The sequence below is a fragment of the Mustela putorius genome, unplaced genomic scaffold (assembly GCF_011764305.1).
Source record: "Mustela putorius furo isolate JIRA1106 unplaced genomic scaffold, ASM1176430v1.1 tig00000145_pilon_pilon_pilon, whole genome shotgun sequence".
Taxonomy (NCBI): Eukaryota; Metazoa; Chordata; class Mammalia; order Carnivora; family Mustelidae; genus Mustela; species Mustela putorius.
The window spans coordinates 32983336-33004065 of NW_025421294.1; positions in this window are offsets into that span (position 1 = coordinate 32983336).

Below are 20730 nucleotides of genomic sequence, written 5' to 3' on the forward strand. Positions count from 1 at the left end.
GTGAGAGTTGGAAAGGTACTAAAAGATGCTTAATCATCAGAGGCAGCTGTATAAATAACTACACATAGGCACCCACAAATATACTCAATTGAGGATGATCTATACTACCAGAGTAAAATTGTAACATGCATCATAGGAAATATCAGAACAAAAATCACTTCTATGCTTTTGGATGGGTACACCGAGAAGAGATGAGCTTATAAAAGATTTACTTTTGTTTGCTAAAGTTTGGTTTGTTCTCCCAGAAGGAACATTAACTTGAATAAAATGCCAAAATGGTATGTAATGTGGAACTCACTGCTCAGTGCCTACTCAATAACCATTCTCCTTTCTTCTTTACTAAGAGAACCTTGATTTTTGTCAGGGTAGCAATGAGCCCAGGTCAAAGCTACTATTCCCACCCTCCTTTGCATCTACGAATGGCCATGTAACACAGTTCAGGCCAATGAAATAAAACTGAAAGTCACCAGATACAATGCTACAGGAGGGGAGATGATAGTCTTACATGCTGTCCTCAACACATGTTTAGTTAACAACAACTAAAATGTTAACCATGAAAATTCACTAATAAGTAAGCCTGGTCCTTTTTTAAATATGTTTTTCTTTTTTCACTTCTCTCATTTGTCCTTTCTTTTCCTTCCAGGAAAAAGCCCAAATAATAGGATTGCCCAAAGGTTGTGTTTTTCAAAGTTTTCTTGTTCCAGACAGACTGGTTCTTGCCGTCATTTCTGCTGTGGCAGCTGGAGGGCAGTGCAATTCTCTCTCCCTAACTGAACCCTCACATTTCCTCCCATCGCCCTCCTGGCTAAGTTCAGAGGGGAAGAGACACAATGGAGGGAAATGTGCACACAGGGCCCAGGAGCAGCAGGGGGGAAATGCCTTGAAAAGAAACAAGCAACATCGAGTTCACAGATGGCACATCCTGGTCTTCTTGCTTCCTCCTCACTCACACAGCATTAGCTGCCTTCACACCCATTGGACACATGCTTCCCCTTGCCTCAGCCTGTTCTATGTCTTCTCCCTACACCCAATTCTTCAAATTCTTCACATGTGAGCTCAGCCTGGCCTCACCCTTGCCACGCTCACACACAACTCACTCAGCACCTCCCTGTCTTTCCTCATCTCCAGCTCAGGGCAGGCTCCCAGACCTTGTGACCTGGGACTGGGAGGTGGCGACTGTGCTCTGACAAGGTCTCAGTGTGTGATAACAAGGCAGAAGGCGAGGCAGAGCCTGACTGCAGAGAGACTGGCTGCTGGAATACTGCCCCAGGCCCCCAGCAGGGAGGACATAATCGGTGAATGACCCGAGTGACTACTGGCAGACATTGACCAAGCCCAATGCATGAGAGCCCAAGATGCCACCACAGGTGATAAAAGACTGCTGGTTTTTATGGGCAGGGCCAGGCATGGAACTGGAACAGGAGAGAGGGAAGCCATGGTATCAGAGTCTTATATTTGCAGTGAGATTTGTGCCTTCCAAAACTGAGGCACCTCTGTGTACCTGTTACTTCATGTAAGACAGGCCTACATGACAACCCCTTCTTGAGAGGTGAGAAACTGAGCCCATGTGAAGGGTAAGCAGACTGCTCTCATCAGACAGACGGTCATGACAGAGCTGGGTTAGATTCTACTGCTGCAGTGAGAGCTTACCCAAAACATCATTGACCTACATAAAAGTACATATCGGGAGCAAAGTTATCATGCAGGATAGCATCTCTGGTAGGGCTTTGCAAGGTAAACATTGGATTTCTCACCATCTCAACATCAAACATATTAGGCCCGTACTATGGCTCTTTAATATGTCCAGGTCCTCGAAGGAAGGACAGGGAAGAGATGACAGCTAAGGCCCAACAGAAAAACAGGTGATCAACATGAGTTCCTCACCACCTTCTCACCTACAGAACATACTGGGCACCGACCTCTCACAAGAGGTTTCAAAGCTGGGATGCCCTCCCTCTCTTCCATTCTCTCCTCATTGAATACAGAGTCCTTACTGATGGAATTATAACTGTATGAGCCCATGGTGAGAAGACTGTAGACCATCCACTAGAAAAATGTGTTTGCAGGAAGATTCTTTCTCTGCAATGCAAACACAGAATATTTTTAATATCATTCCCTTTCTCTGCTCCCTATAATTTTAATGAAGAGAAAGAGAAGACCAAAATTAAAGATATCTCAGTGATAAATTATGGTTTAGAAAGAGAAATGGGTGCTTTGTTTTTGATTTTAAATTAACTCTCTTTTTCTAAAGCTTCTCCTGCCCCAAAGAAAAGTAGTGGGAAGCAAGGTGAGGCATTGTAGATCCTGTATTTTTATATTCACTTTAGTAGATTTCAATATAATGCCCTGACTCTCTTTTAAATTTCTTTATGACCTAGATCAAGCTGACTTGTTTCAGGTTCCACATCAGTAAAGATTAAATTATAGCTTCCGTCTATATCACAAACATGTTATGTGGGTTGGTGAAGTAACCTACTCTAAGTCCGTATTTGTAGTACAGTGAAAACTAAACTATACTTGTCTAAGATGCCAATACATAAGCATCTTTGGGGTGCTTCATGAAACTGTGAGTCTGTTCATTTTTCTTTTAATTAAGATTTTACTTCCTTTTACTTGAAAATCAATCAATAAATGACTCTAATGTTGAAGCCAAAGTACATACTAACAGTAATGTGAGTCACGAAGCCTGTTCAGTGGTATAGATCACATTTCCTCTTTTACCTGAAATGTTTCATCTAAGAAGACATTTAAGTAATTTGTCTCCTTGCTGACCTCTTGGATATATCATAGAATCCTATGAATCGGTCTCTTGAAGACCTGCACTTCAAGATGACACACCAAGCATGTGTTTTCTTCCATTCCTTCAAGGAAGTCACATGGCACATATGATAAAGAAATACAGCTGTATTAAAGTCATGACACCATTGTGATTAGGGGGAAGAATAGTGGTAAGAAATATATTTCGATAAATTTCTTGGCAAAGAAGAAGAAGGGACTGTATTACTGGATAAACCAGAATGAAGGAAGTTGAGACCCAGATCACAGCTGCAAGAAGGCTACCACGGAGGTGGGAGCCATTCTTCATAGGAGAGACCTAGGAGCCCCTAAATGTGTAGATGACAAGAAACAGGAGCGGAGGGGCACCTGGGTGGCTCAGTGGGTTAAAGCCGCTGCCTTCGGCTCAGGTCATGATCCCAGGGTTCTGGGATCGTGCCCCACGTCCGGCTCTCTGCTCTGCAGGGAGCCTGCTTCCTCCTCTCTCTCTGCCTACTTGTGATTTCTCTCTGTCAAATAAATAAAAAGAAAAAAAAAGAAACAGGAGCGGAAATAGGATGTCAAGCAATAATCAATGTAATTAATTAAAGGACTATTTCTGAAATATCAGGTCCAGGTAGCACTTCCCACTCCATTCCTATCCCCTTGCATTAAAAGAACTATATACTGTGGAGTTTGAGCCAAAGACTTGCTGGTTACCCACTCTGGACTCACATGCCCTAAAGGAAGACCTTTCTGTCCCACCCACAAAGCTCACAGTCAGATCACTGGTTCTGCTGGTTAGTAGAGACAGTTGTAAGAGAAGGATAACCACACAGCAGCAGGGGGAAGCAGTCACAGTTATCTATAGGACTGAGTTTTACTAACACTCAAAGAAATCCAAAGCTAAGATGAGAGATTTGAGAAGGAACCCAAGGGAAACTTTTGGATTGATGAAGCTATTCTCTGTCTTGATTATGATGGTAGTAACACAACTGTATATACTTAGAAAAACTCACCAAACTAAATATCTTTAAAGGCTGAAACTTGCTAAATGTAAATTATGACCCCAAAAACCTAAACTTAAGAAAAGAAGCATAAACCCATGAAAGGAAAGAAGGCTGAGGTTGTTGACATCTGACTTGGTCTTAAGCTGTCCTGGACATTTTATCTACTTACCTAACAACGCAGAGTTGTGACAAATGGAAATCTCCATCTCATCCAACACATTAAGCTGGTCTGATTATCTCAGAAACAGAAGGGAGAGAAAATCCTATGTATAAATCCTATGTACTCAATCCCCTGGAGCCTGTATGCAGCTAAAAGACAGTGTAGGAAAATCATCTAGACCTGTAATAATTAGTCAAGGGATACACAAACTAATAAGAAGTAAAATATGATCTTAAAAACATAAAATGTGGGGGAGAACAAATATAGTGCTTTTAGAACATGATGGAATTTAAGATGACAGACTGCTATATACATAGGAAGTTTTATGAACCTCATGGTAACCTCGAACTCAATATCTATAAGAGATACATAAACACAAATGAGAAAGGAATACAAACATAACTCTAAAAAAAGTCACTAAATCACAAGGCAAGAGAGCAAGAGAAGAAGAAAGGAATGGCGAACTATAAAAACAACCAGAAAACAACAAAACAACCGTAAGTGCATAACTAGCAATAATTTCTTTAAGTGTGAGCAGACTAAATTCTCCAATTAAAAGACAAAGAGTGGCAGAATGGACAAAAAACAAAACAAAACAAAAACATTTATTTGCTGCCTACAAGAGACTCATTTCAGAACTAAAGACATGAACAGACAGGAAATGAAAATATGGAAAAAGATATTCCATGCAAATGGAAGCAAAAAGAAAACCTGTGTAGCAATACTGATACAAGACTCTAAAAACAGATTTTAAAACAGAGTTTAACAAAAAACAAAAAAGGACATTATATAATAATAAAGGGCTCAATGCAACAAGAGGATATAACCTATGTATCCAATATAGAGGCAACTAAATACCTATGTATTTAAATACCTATGTATCCAATATAGAGGCAACTAAATAAATCACACAAATATTGTTATTAGATATTAGAGGGAGAAATCAACAATAATACAATAATAGTAGGGGACTCTGACAACCCACTTACATCAATGGGTAGATCATGCAGACAGAAAATCAATAAATACTGGACTTAAATAACACATTAGAACAGGTGGGTTTAATAGATATATACAAAGCATCCAACGTCAAACATCAAATACACATTCTTTTCAAGTGCGTGTGGAATATTCTCCAACACAGATCATGTTAGGATACAAAACAACTTTCAATAAATTTAAGACTGAAATCATATCAGGCACCTTTTCCAGCTATAATGGTCTGAAATTAGAAATCAGTTCAAGAGAAAACTGGAAAAAATATGAGCATATGGAGGCTAACCAACATGCTATTATATAAAACCAAAGGGCCAGTACACCTAGGTGGCTCAGTTGGTTAAGCACCTGACTCTTGATTTGAGCTCAGGTCATGATCAGAGCTGTGAGATGGAGCTCCACACCAGGCTGGGCCTGGAGCCTGCATAAGATTCTCTCTCTTGCTTCCTCCTGCACCCTCCCTACTCTCTGTCTCAAAAAAATAAAAACCAAAGGGCCAATTAAAAAAAAAAGAATAAATTTTTTAAAAATGCCTTGAGACAAATGAAAATGGAAATGAACAGTCCAAAATCTACTGGACATAGGAAAAGCAGTTCTAAGAGGGAAGTTCATAGCAATACAGGCTCATCAAAACAAATAAGAAAAATCTCAAAGAAACAATCTAACCTTACACTTAGAAGCTAGAAAAAAGAACAAACAAAGCTCAAAGTTAATACAAGGAAGGAAATAATACAGATTAGAGTGGAAATTAATGAAACAAAGACCCCTTAAATGGAAAAGATCAATGAAAGTGAGACCTGGTTCTTTGAAAAGACACATAAAATTGATAAACCGTCCAAAAAAAAAAAAAAAAAAGATAGATAGAGAGAGAGGGAATCCAAATAAAAATCAGAAACAAAAGAGAAGTTACAACCAATACTACAGAGATACAAAGGATCCTAAGAAACTAATATAATTATATGCCAAGAAATAGGACAACCTAGAAGAAATAGATAACTTCTTAGAAACGTGGAGTCTTTCACAACTAAATAAAAGAAATAGAAAATCTAAACAGACTGATAACACAACTAAATCAATTTTGCACATGCAAAAGTCCAAAACCAGCCATCTTCACCAGTGAAATTCTACCAAGCATTTAAAGAAAAATTATTAATACCTCTCCTTTTCAAACTATTCCAAAAAACTGAAGAAACATTTCCAAACTCATTCAATGAGGCCAGCATTAACCTGATACCAAAACCAAAGACTAAACACATACACACACAAATTAGAGGCCAATATCCCTAATAAATATATATGCAAAAATCCTCAACAAAATATTAGCAAACCAAATCCAACAATACATTAAATGAACACTATACCATGATTGAGTAGGATTTATTCCAGGAATATAAGGAAGATTCACCATCTGCAAATCAATGTGATACAACACATCAAAAAAAGGGTAAAAATCATATGATCATCCCAATAGATACAGAAAAAGCATGTGACAAAATTCAACATCCATTTATTATAAAAAATCTCAACAAAGTCAGTTTAGAAAGGACACAACTCAACATAATAAAGGCCATATATGACAAACCCACAGCTAACATCATACTCAATGGTGAAAAGCTAAATGCTATCTCTCTCCGGTCAGAAATAAGGAAAAGATGTCCATTCTCACCACTTTTATTCAGCATACTATTGGATCTCAGCCACAGCAACAGAAAAGAAAAAGAAAGAAAAGGTACCCAAACTGGAAAAGAAGTAAAAACTTAACTATTTGCAGACAATATGATACTATATATAGAAAATCCTAAAGACTCCAAAAAAAATTCTATTAGAACTAAAAAATGAATTCTGTATAGTTGCAGTATACAAAATTAATAAACATAAATCTGTCACATTTCTATACACTAATAATGAACTATTAGAAATAGAAATGCAGGAAGTAATTCCATTTACAAGTGCATTAAAAAAATAAAATACCTAGAAATAAATTTATCCAAGGAGGTGAAACACTTGTACGCTGAAAACTGTAAGACAGTGATGAAAGAAATTGAAGATAACACAAATAAATGGAAATATATACTATGCTCATGGATTGGAAGAATTAACATTGTTAAAATGTCCATACTACCCAAAGCAATCTACAGATTCAGTGCAATCTCTATCACAATACCAATCAAATTTCTCATAGAACTAGAGCAAATAATTCTAATATTTGCATGGAACCTCAAAAAAGCCCAAATGGTGAAAGTGATCTTGAGGGAAAAACAAACAAAACAAATCAAAAACCCAAAGCTGGAGGTATTAAACTCCTTGATTTCAAACTATACTACAAAGCCACAGTAATCGAAACGGTATGGTACTGACACACACACACACACACACACACACACACAAACAGATATATAGATCAAAGGAACAGAAGAGAAAGCCCAGAAAAATACTATACTTACATGATCATTTAATCTGACGAAGGCAAAAATATACAATGGGAAAAAGATCATCTATTCAGTAAATGGTGCTGGGAAAACTGGGCAACCATAAGCAAAGAATGAAACTAGACCACCACACACGAAAGAATGAAACTGGACAACATTCTTATACCATATATAAAATTAAACTCAAAATGGATTGGAGACTTAAATGTAAGACTAGAAACTATAAAACTCCTAGAAGAAAATACAGGTAATAACCTCTTAGACATATGTCTTAGCAATATAGATATATTTTTTATCTGTTTCCTTAGGCAAGGGCAGTAAAAGTAAAAATAAACAAATGAAACTACATCAATATAAAATGCTTTTTCACAGCCAAGGAAACAATCAACAAAATGAAAAGTTAATGAGAGAAGGTATTTGCAGATGATATAAATGATAAAGCATTAATATCCAAAATATATAAAGAACATACAATAGCAAAAAATAGCCAAAAAAATTATCCACTTAAGAAATGGGCAGAGGACCTGCATAGACATTTCTCCAAAGAAGAATTGGAGATGGCCAAAATACACATGAAAAATGTGCATCAGGGAAACACAAATGAAAACCACCATGAGGTATCACCTTATACCTTTCACAATGGCTAGTATCAAAAAGACAAGAAATAACAAGTGTTGGTGAGGATATGGAGAAAAGGGAACCCTCATGAATTATTGGTGGTAATGCAAATGGCACAGCCTCTTTAATCTTCCAGTATGGAGGTTCCTCAAAACAGTAAAAATAAAATTACCATATGACCCAGCAATTCCATCTTTGGCTATTTAATCTAAAACACTAATTCAAAAAATATATATATGCATGCCTATGTTTACTGCAGCATTATATATATTATTATATTATATAATTATAAACATATATTATATAATGATATATATACATAAGTGTGCGTGTGTGTGTATATATATGTGTATATATATACACACATATATATATATACATATTTCATCCTTAAAAAAGAATGGAATCTTGTCATTCACAACAACATATTTGGACCTACAGGGTATCAAGCTAAATTAAATAAGTCACACAAAGAAAGATAAATACTACATAATTTCACTTATATGTGGAATATAAAAAACAAAACAAACAAAACAAAACAGAAAGAGACTCCTAGAGATAGAGAACAATCTGGTGCTTGCCAGAGGGGAAAGGATGGGAGGCTGAGAGGGGATTAAAGGTACACATTTCTAGTTATAAAACAAATAAGACAAGGGGATGCAATATACAGCATGGCGAATATAGTTAATAATATAACGGCACGGTATGGTGACAGATGGTAACTAGATTTATCACAGTGATCACTTTGCAAAGTACGTAAGTGTTGAATCTCTATGTTGTATACCTGAAACTAAAAAAAGGGGAGAAAGTTATCTCAGTGGTATAATGTAAACATTTGCATTTCCATTTTCCTCAAGAAAAAGGTAAAACAATTAGCAACTTAGGATAAAAGAAAAACAAATATGGTTGTTCAAGAAAACAATGTACAAATATGAACTAAAGTACAGCATAATTTTGAAGAATGTGAATTTGAAGCAAGAGAATCCAATGCCTTCAACATACTCCCTTGAATAGTTTAGTATCATAGAACTGCATTCTATATGGTAAAAATGTGGAAAGTGTATTTGTTGATTTAAAGCTTCAAATGTAAACAATAGAGAAAATGTAATAAATATGGGCGGGAGTAGAAGTTGAAGATAAATCCTCATCTTTCAGAGTAGGAGGCAATAGATATTGTCTAAGTAGTATATTCAGAATGGAAAAAATGGGCAAATTAAATTATAGTCATAACCATCAAGGACTAAAAGCAGCAGTGATTAAAAGTAGAGCAATTTCCTCTGAGGAGGGTACTGGGGGCTGGGACGTTCACTTGTTATGTAATGCCTTTATATAGTGTTCAATGTTTCGTTCTACTATATCCAAGTATGACTTTTATAAATTAAAAAAACAAAGCAAGAACAATTCCCAAGCCTGCCAACCTAACTGTAATTGTTAGTAATATACAGAAAACATGACTGACTGGCTTATATCATGACACATGTCACTTGTTTCAAAAGGAATCCAGAGGTAGGCCGAGGTTTAGTGGCTTGATGACATGAGAAAGAGCCCAGCTCTTTCTGTTTCTCTTCTGCCACCCACAACACTGGCCATGGTCTCGACTCATGATTCCAACATGAGTTTTCCCACAACCACACCCAAAATTGAGAAGGAAATTAGCAGAGACACAAGGGACTAACTCCCACATGATAATCTGTTCTCATTTCTTTTCCAGAAACCATCATCCCTTCTCCCTCGAGCCCATTCAAACTCTACCTCTCTTACATTTTTTTGGTCAGAAATAGGTCACCTCCTTGATCCTATACCGGTCACAGGCAAAAGCATAGTTTACTTTTATTGGCTTATACCAATATTATCTTATTATCTGAGACAGAGCACATTGCTTCCTGAACAGAACCATCAGTGTTCTTTAACAAGGAAGAAGAATCGGCTGTTAGACAGGCAACAACAGGGTCTACCAGGCAAGTGACCGATTAACTTAAAAACTACTATTCCTCAGTGAGGAGATGGCTGCCAATATATCTGTCAGAATCACAAAATCTGGACTCTCGCATACAAAAGGCAATAAAATATGAGTCCTTAGTCCTGTGTTGATTTAATGTGTACTAATCTTTTGAGATAAAACCATTAGTCATGTGTTGGCATCTGCAAATTAAAACTGGCTTCTGGGAAGAAACGGTTGAGAAAAAAAAAATCACATTACCGCATTTTTCAAAGGTTTAACATCAAAAATTTTTCAAGTGTAACAACCCAGTCTGTTTGATACTGTTGAAATGATTAATTTTACAAAAAGCTAGTAGAAATAAGGCACATCTGACAACCCGAAGAATTGGAAGATGAGGCAAACATTTTCCTTTCTGAGTTAAAAAAAAAAAAAAAAAAGTTAGTCCCATCATCTCCATTTTCCCTCCTTTGTAGCATTTTATTGTCTCTGGCACATCTCTTAAGTCAAAGACTTTCCTGAAGATTCCATATATCAGATACTTATTGGCTTGTTTTTCAGCAACTCTATCATGGCTGATTTACTAATAGATCCTATAGACTTTTCTGTGAAATCTACACAGAGAAAGCCCATAGTGCCTCATAATTCCCACCTCTTTTAAGTTAAAGACTTAATGTATAGATAGGATCTGACATATGAGTGCTGCTCACCAGTTCACTGTCAGTGCCGGTCTGAATAATTAGCACCAGCAGCTCTTCTCTCCAGATATTAATCCCTTATATCATAAATGTCAAGCATAGCACAAAGATGCAACTGGAAAACCTCTGAAGGGAAGGAAGCCCATAAATCATGGAGGTTTCACTCTATTTTCCTTCCATTTTACTATCAGAAAATAAACCCAGGACGGTGAGATTTAAAATCTTGACCTCTTTTTATTTATTACACACCACTGTGCTTTCCCTGAAGAGGTACCCTGGAGGGAGGGCTGAGAGGAGGAAGACTGCTCAGCTGGGGAAGGATCATGAAGCATTCAGGGGTAAGAGAGGTCAGAGAGAAAACAAAACCTCACAGCAGCACTCCGGGGCAATTCTGTGCCCTTGACCCATGACGCTGCGCCGTGTGTATTTGGGACACGGACGCTGTCCTGTTGCAGAATGGGGGCTCAAGTGAGGAAGATGTTTCTATCTAAAAAACCTGCAGCCCCTGACCTATTCCAGCCTCTTCCCTAGTGGAGAAAACAATCTCTTTTATGGTTAGAGAACAAATGTGAGAACGAAGGTTGTAATAAAAATTTTAATGAGCTTGCTAAGGACACCAGGCCCTAAATAAACACCCTATTCAAACGAGGCGCTCATTCCAACCCCACCTCCAACAATAGCTATGACTCTTCCGGCTGCAATCATAGGATCTCTAATTCAGAAAGGAGGAAGTCCTCCTTCCAGAAAAACAAACTATTCTAACTTTAGAGAATCTTGATTATCAACAGGTTCCCACAATAATAAGCTGAGGTCAGTCTCCCTAAAACTCTTGTCAGTTTATCCTATTTTTATCCTCCAGGAACCCACTGGGCAATTCTATCTCCTTTTTCTTCTGGAAATTTTTTGTGTATTTATAAATTGCTGTCTCAAACCTCCAGTATATGAAGCTGGCCAGCCCCAAGCTCTTGAACAGTTCTTCGGGTGACAAAGTTGCACATTTCAGTATCTCATCTAAATAATCCCCAATTTATAATGAAGAAACCAAAACTCAGAGACTGCAGAGAGCAGAGCCAGAGCTCTTTGCTCCTGCACCATCTTATACTCCAGAGCCACAATTGTCACCTTCTGTATTCTTAGGCTCCCTACTTTTAGAACTATGGCCAAAGACCAAATTATTTTTTTCTTTTTCTTTTCTTTCTTCTTCTTCTTTTCTCTCATTCTCTCTCTCTATCTCTCTCTCTCTCTCTCTCTTTATTTTTTTTGATTGAGTTTGTTCCTAAATCTGTATCATTAGCCCAAATCAATCTCTCTTGGCTTCCAGATTCTTATCCCTCTGCCTGCTGGACATCATTATTTGGATAACAACTTATCATCTCAAATTTAACATGTCCAATTTGAATACATCACTTTCTCTCCCAAATATGCTCCTTTCCCCCTCTTTCCCAAATCAGATAATGCTTTCATTATTTATTCAGTTTTCCCAAGGCAAAAGTCCAAGTGTCACTCTTGAAACTTCTGTTGCCTCCACACCCAAACCAAGTCCAGATTCCTCTTCCATCTATTTTTCAGCTCTGCCCACTTGGTTCCATCTGAACTGTCACTGGAGGAGGGCACCAATAGCTCTCACCTCAATGACTGCAACACCCTCAAAACAGGTCACTGGGCACCCAGTTGTGTTCCCTCCCACTTCTTCCCTTCTTTACACTAAAGCTGGTGGGAAACTTCTAATATGAAAATTTGATTAAGTCACTTCCTTGCTTCAGCCTTTTTCATGCTTTCTCAACCTCACTTGTTGTCTCCCCCATACACAAACCATCTAAGTTGAGTAAGTCAGAAGGATGAAAGGTACAGCATAGGGAACACAGTCCACGGTATTTTAATAATGTTCTATGATGACAGATGGTAGCTACACTGGTGGTCAGGAGAGCATAACACACAGAGCTGTTGAATCACAATGATGTACACCTGAAACTAATGCAACATTGTGTGTCAACTAAACTTTAATTAAAAAGAAAAAAGAAAAGAACCTACCCAAGTTCTTCTACCTGATTTGCAAAACCCTTCCAGATCTACCCTAGTGCTCCCTCTCCAATTTCATCTCTCATTATTTCTCCCACCCTTTACGTTATAGTCTTAATAAACCTCCCCTTCCTTCACTGTTTTATGTCATATTGCCTCCTAGCCATTACCCATGCTGTTCCCTCTTGCTGGATCATTCTCTCCCTGTTGCCTGGTAAGCCAACTCCTACTCATTCTCCATATTTCAGCTTTAATGTCATTTTCTCAAAATGAACTTCCCTTACTATTAAAGTTATGCACTCCCTAGGATATTGCTTTTATTCTACCATTGCATACATCATCCTTTATTTTTCTTTCTTATTTACTTGCTTCCATAAGGAAAGGAATTATATCTATCCTGATTATCTTCAAATCCCCATCACTGAACCAAGAAGGTGTTGAAAAATATTTTTTGAACAAACGAATAAAGGAATGAATGACAGTTAAAATGTTCCTCAAATGCAGTGGATCTAAGCATGTCCCTTTCAACATATATGCGTAAAATTGATAGTTTGAACACTAGAGAGGATAGCACATGTATTCCTCACTCATCTTCATGCTGTTAAGTTCATTTCAGATGCTGAGATGGCTTTGGATCCCCAGTCTCTCTGACTCATTATCTAGCATGTTAGCTATCACTGCTAATTTAATGTTACCTGAAAACTTGTTTGGCATGCCTCTGTATCTTCATCAAACAAGGACAGAGCCTCGTTACACCCATTAGACACCCACCTTCAGGGGTGCCTGCGTAGTTGAGTGTGTTGAGCCCCTGCCTTCTGCTCAGGTCATGATCTCAGGGTCATGGGATGGAGCCCCACATCAGCCTCCCTGCTCAGCAGGGAGCCTGCTTCTCCCCCACCTCTGTCTGCCTCTCTTCCTACTTGTGATCTCTCTAGCTCAAATAAATAAATAAATAAATAAATTGTTTTTTAAAAAGAAAAAAACTCACTTTCATTAATAAGCACCCATCAGATATGATAACTCAATCAGGCTCAAATATATTGCATTTTTTCTGTCAAATTCAAGAATGTCATGGGTAAACTGATTAAAGAGATTGGAGAGGTCCAAATAAGGACTACTGTAATTCTCTAATCCCATGATTTTCAATTCTTTTTTTTTTTTTTTTTTGCCTACTACATTCACAGATAACATTCAGGTAATATTCCCTGGGCATGCTCAAGTTTTTGTGAAACATCCAGAAGCACAGCTAGAACTCCACCTCTTGCTCTCTCATTAAAGAAATCATACTGAAGAGCAACTCAATGAGATGTAACAACAGATCTGGCAGGGGACCTGGCTCTTCTGGAACTGAGGCTTGGATCTGTGCCTGGAAGCTAGCCACTGAGCGTTCACTCCCACTTCCATGGCATTTGGGTTATGGCATTCTGGCCCTAGCTCTGCACTCTTCTTCCCATATAATACTCTATTTCTTCCTGACCCAGTCTCCTGCTGGTCTCCAAATGTACTGGGATGAAAAGAACCAGGTGGTTAAACTGACTCTATTAAAGTCAGCAGAGACCAAAGAGCGCAGGAAAATTTTACCTAGGAAACGAAATATTCCACCAAAACAATTGTACTATGGAAAGATGCATCAACCTCACTGCTCTGGCTGGCAACCTCTAAAGACCTAAAATTCACAATGTGAGAAACATCTTGTGGACCATGTCCATAAATGAAGCCAAGGTCAATGAGAGAGACTCCATTCACAGCACAGCCTTCTGGTTGCAGGGGCATCAAAGCATGTGAAGGAGAAGAGGTTTATGTCTGTTCTGCTACAAAGATGCTACTTGAATTGCTGGCACTAAGTAGGGTCTCTGGGCCTTTCCTCAAAGAAAGCCAGAAGCTGACTTCTGTAAGAGGATGGGTACACAGAGTGGGATATTGTGGCATCCCACTTCTAAGATATCAGGCTTTATGGACTAAAGGTCTATCTATACACTGCAACCAGATCAGTAGCAAACGATGACTGGAAAGTACACAGAGAAAAAGAGCAAAAGCAAGGGATGCCAGGTGTCCAGGCAGGGAAGGGAGGTAAATTTGAGACTGGTATGAGGAAGGGCCAAGGCCTGGTCATCTGATGATGGGGTCTTTTGATCTAAAAAACACAACTAAGGAAAACTGTAATCCAAGAGCTCATGAGATAGGAAAACATGACAGTTACCTAGTTATGGCAGACACTGCCAGCTACCTCTCCATATCTACCTCCTCCACCTCCTCATAAAAGAACTCTGAATTTTTAAAAGGAGGATACATTGCTTTTCACCGAAAATAAATTTTCCCAGCTTCCTTTTCAGTCAGCTTAGGACACAATGAGTTTTGGCCAACAGACTGAATGAAGAAGCATTATGTTGCAAGGTCAGGAAATCTTGTAAGGGAGAGGTGCATATTTTCTCTCCCCTTGCTCTACCCTGCTGCTTGGGATGAGGATATAATGGCTAGATCCAAGCAGCCATCTTGGACTCTGAGATGTCCCTGAGAATGAAAGACACACACAGAATATAGCAAAACAAGAACAGTTTCCCGGCACTATTGCTGCCACACCACCACACCACCCCTGAATTGCCTTATCTCCGGGTTTCTCTTATATGAGAAAGATATAAACTATTTTGTTTAAGATATTATTTCTCAGGACATTGTTACTTGCAGCTAAATGTCTAAATCTAAATCATTACTGCTTCCTCTTCTAAGCTTAGCCACCCTGTCTAGCTGCCCAGGGTTTTTGCAGGGGGATCCAGGCCAGTTAGGTCATATTTCACTCTTACAAGGGACACCAAATGTAGACTTTCAATGTTTTCTTCAAATGAGATTATAAAGTCTTTCAGGGTTTCTGACGTTAAAAGGATTGCTTTGCTTGATGTAACCAAAATGGATCACAATGCTTAGAAACTTGTTTTGCCAAATGCTTTTTAATCCCAGGAAACCTACATAATGAGAAGGGACTCAGTTCAAGGGCGACTTTGCTTGTTGCCATGTAGGATGCTAGGTAGCATCCTACCATTAGTGCTGCTGGAACCTGTCTGAGACTTTTATACTTATGTGCTCCCTCAGCTGTCCCCTGAAGAGAGGGTTTTAACACCTGTGATACTGGGAAGTTCAGGTCTGATCACATAAACCCTTGTGCTTAAGGAAAGAGAGGATAGCAGAGATCTGCACAATGGTCCAGTTCTACCAAAGTGAGGAAAGTAGTGGTGGTGAGCCTGTGTCTTCAGTGAAATTCAAGGTAAATGGGAAGAGGCCATGTGAGAAGAGAGTTGGACCCCATGCTCAGCCTTCATTCAGGACCCTTAATGCCATCACCAGCCTTTGCTGAGATGCTTCTTACTTATCAGTACTGACAAACACAGCCTTCTTGGGCTAGGGAGCCAGGATCATGCTCAAGGGTGATGCTCTGTGCAAAGAGGTCCCAGAGAAACTAGAGCTGTGCTACCATCTATGGGGAAAAAATGTGTGATCACTGTATAGAGAGACCCTTCTCCAGTTCCTGATGAGTTCCTACCACCCAGCTCAGGGAATGATTTAACGCAAAAGACTTTCAACCCCATATTTCTTACTCTAACCCTATGGAAAGGAAAGACTGCCTGCCCTGCTATTAGAGAAACAAAAGGTACACCTCCCCAAATACTTTAGTTCCCCTGACCAACACATTTACTTCTGTCATGGAAATGTTCTAAACATGGAAATGTTCTAAAAATCTTTAGCTCCAATTTCTCTCCTCTTGGGACAAGTTTCATGGTTTTATAATCCATAATGTAAAGGACCTGGTAGTTCCACTGACTTGTTCTAAACTCATTCATCATTTTCAAGCTCAAATATTGCACCTTTTTAGTCAAGTCAGTTCAGCTGTCAGGTCACCATATCTACCAGTGAGAGGGTCACTACTGAACTTGAACTAGAATCAAGCTCACACTCTCAAAACATGGCAAGCCTAGCTTTAAGGACTGAATGGCACACATTCCTTTCTACCTTTTCAAGAACTCTAGAGAGCCACTGTCTGGGCCCCTGGACTCAGCTAGCTTTCCATCACCTGGAGATAAAGCTGGGGGTTCTATATCTTAAGAAATCATTGGGCAATCATTTGGTACCACCTTCAACAAAGGAAAATCGATGGCTTCTGTTCTTCTTCAGCATCACTGCAACACTCTCCTGAGTATCTGCCCTGTTTTCACAGCAGAAGTTGCACTCTGCATCTTCAAATCAAGAAGCAAGTTCTCTTCATCCAAACAGAATAAACCAAACTCAGGGGCCACATTGGAGCCACTCCAACTGTCATGTGCAGAACTGAAATCTCCCCTGACATGAACATTTATCCTTTCTGACTCATCTCAAGCTTTTGCTTTTCTATGAACTTGAGCAATGTTATCATTGCTTTGGGGGATGTCTGAACCCAAGGAGATAAATTTCTGTATCCAAAAAGAAGAAAGCAACATTACACTGAATGGAAGTATCTCCACAAGGTTCCCAGATACTAAGTGTATCTCAGCTTTCCATATTTGAGCTTCATTCCTTTCTTTCAGATATCTTAACTGGAAAGTTACAGGAAGTATATTCAAGGGAAAAAGATATTGTGTTTGGAATTTATGTATGTAAGTAAAATATTTTTTCCTCTGGCTCCCTGGTCCTCACCTACCTGTAAATAGGTTTTTCTTCAGCTCTTAGCAGTTCTCATCTGATAAACATTACAATCAGAAGCTCGGGCTGTTAGGGGACTGCTGTAACTGTTCGGGAAAGAATCAATGTTATTCCTCTGGAAAAAATGGTTTCTCAAAGATCAAGCAGGCATTGGTTGGCCATACATTCAATTCAGTCTGTCTTTAAAACAATGATATTATTTCTAGTCCCTGAGTGTTGCCAACTAGTTTCAAGCCATGTGCTGGAAGCCTCATCATTTGATCTACAGAGGCTTAGGGCAGATTAATTGCTCCAAGTTAGTGAGTTTGCTATTAGCACTTTCCACATATAAAGTCACCTATGTCATCAAACATTTTGATTTTTTTTTTTTTTTTGCTAAAATACACTCAACATGGGTTCATGAGTTTGGGGAAGCCATGCAACTCAAGCCTACAATGAATCTGAAGCACAGGTGACCATTAGAGCTGCTTATCTTCTGGAATTGCTGATCAGTTTTTGATGTAAAGTGCTGTGCCAGAGGTTAAGGTCCCACCTTCTACTTTGGACAGTAAAACCTATATAGGGTGACATCTTAGGACCTGCTGTTAACAACACTGTTTGACAATCTCAAAGAATCAATGGAACATAATATGGGCTCCTTAACATGCTGCCTTCCTAGGAAGGATATTTCTAATCTTCATCAGGAAGGCTTTTTCTCCGATGTACGTAAATTGCCAATTTATAATTAGCCTCCCCCACCTTGAAAGGGACATTTAGAAGCATACATCTGACTTAACTGTAAATCCATACTTCTTCCTCTATGGAGCATCTGGAAAATATTAGGTACCATAAGTACTGTCATTTTAAATCAAGTCTTTTAAAGAAAATAGTTAATTCACAGAAATATCCGTGTTGTTAATTTCACAGAAATATCCATGTTGCTTCTTCAATTTCATTTTGAATATTAGAAAAGTCCTTTCACTTGGTTCCTTCTCAAAAAGGAACAAGAAACAAAACAAGCCAAAAAAAAAAAAAAAAATCCTCAACAGTAAGAAAACAAACAAGCCAGTTAAATAATGGGCCAAAGACTTTAACAGGTACTTCACAAAGAAGATAAACTGATGACAAATAAGCCTATGAAAAGATGCTCCATTACATCTAATCAGGGAAATGCAAATTAAAACCATAATGAGATACCATTACATGCCTTTAGAACAACCAAAATCCACAACACTGATAACACCAAATGCTGGTGAGGATGCAGAAGAACAGGAATTCTCATTCATTGCTCCTGGGTATGCAAAATAGTATGGACACTTTGGAAGACAGTTTGGTGGTTTCTTAAAAAAAACCCAAACATATACTTAACATACAATCCAGCAATCACACTCCTTGATATTTACCCAAAGGAACTGAAAACTTACATACACACAAAAGCCTGCACAAGGATATTTACAGCAGCTGTATTTATCATTGCCAACACCTGGAAGCTGCCAAGATGCTCTTCAACAGCTGAATGGAGAGGTACACTGTGGTCATCCAGACAATGGACTAGTAGTCAGTGCTAAAAATAAATGAGTTATCAAATCATGAAAAGACATGGAGGAAACTTAAATGCATACTACTAAGTGAAAGAAGCCAGTAGGAAAAGGCTATGATTCCAGCTATACGATGTTCTGGATAAGGCAGACTAGGCGAAGGTAGACGAGTGGGTGCCAGGGATGAGGGCGAAGGACGGGACGAATGGACAGAGCACAGAGGATTCTTCAGGCAGTGAAACTACTACGTGTAAGACTATAATGCTGAATATATGCCATCATACATTTCCCAAACCTGGAAGATCTATAACCCAAGAATGTAAACTATGGACTTTGGGTGATGATGATGTTTCAGAATAGGTTTATCAACTGTAACAAACATACCGCTCAGTTGGGGAATATTGACTACGGGGGAGGCTGTGCATGTGTGGGGCAGGGCATATACGGGAAATCTCTAGATCTGCCTTTCAATTTTATGTGAACATAAACTGCTCTAAAAAAAATTATCTTTACCCCAAAAAACCGACAAAAACAAAACAAAGAAAGCAGTCAAAAGATGGCTGGAAATGGATGTGTCTGAAAGAGCAGGGAAAGGAAACATACAGACTGAAAATTCTGAGGTCCTCCTGTGTGTCTCCGCATGCAACGGCAAGCAACCATTTGGTGAAATCCTCCAGGTTTTCCGTTTTTACTGTCTTTTTACGAGCAGAGTCCACTCACTCTGAGCCCATGAGATGAGTGATTAGGGAGGTGTCAAGTGGAAAAATGCTGCCAAGCCTTACAAATGAGTTTGTAGTTAATGCCGATGCCGGTTACTTTCCAGACACTTTCAAACATATGAAGGACGCTCTGTGAATGACGAGCTTTTAACCTTGCAGCTGGTCATTTATTTTTCTGATTAGGACGTGCCACTGTCTCAGCTTCCAGGTGGTTTGTTCGCTGAAGGCAGTGGAGGTCTCTTGTTTACTCATCTTTACTGTGCTGTGTGTTGCAGGATTATTGTTCTGTGTAATCCCGCCTCTGTGTGGCCAACATTAGTGGATAATCACTTTTGATCCTTCACACTTTATTATGTTAGAGAAAACCATAGAATATTTTAAACTCTAGCATTTACTGAGGGAAACAAAAACTGAGTGTGTGTCTTGAGAAAGCAAATGGAGGGCACCTGGGTGGCTCAGTGGTTTAAGCCTCTGCCTTCGGCTCAGGTCATGATCTCAGGGTCCTGGGATCGAGCCCCGCATCGGGCTCTCTGCTCGGCAGGGAGCCTGCTTCCTTCTCTCTCTCTCCCTGCCTGCCTCTCTGCCTACTTGTGATCTCTGTCAACTAAATAAATAAAATATTTGAAAAAAAAAAAAAAAGAAAGAAAGAAAGAAAGCAAATGAAATGATGGAGCTCCAAAACACAATGCGTTTCCCGAAAGAAAATAAGGAATGATGAAATCCCAGATAAAAACTACTCCTCAGAAATGTTTCGTGTTAGCCAATTGAACTCTCAGGACCACACACTCCTGCTTAACAATTTAGCATTTCATCTGTTGCGTTTATAATTTACTTAATTTCCACCCCTCCCTTCATGTAAACTTTAATAAAATCAGGGATTTAAACAAAATCCCCAGTGGTGTGTACTTTCAGAATTGGGCAAAATCCCTTTATTATGGTAGACTCAGAATAATTGTTTCATTCTCTCCTTGAGAGAAAGCCAGGATTGCTAAGCCTACAGTGGTGCATAATATGGTAAATCAGCTTAATGATGTGTGAATAAAACTATGTTAAGAAAAAGGGGGCTTGTTTTCCTAGATTCAAAAGGGTAGAGAAAAAAAACAATTCTGGGTGCTTCAGGGAGACTGAAAAATCTATACCACAGAGTTCTAGGATTTTTTTTTTTTTTCCTACAAAGCCTTAGAACAACACGAGAAAACTGAA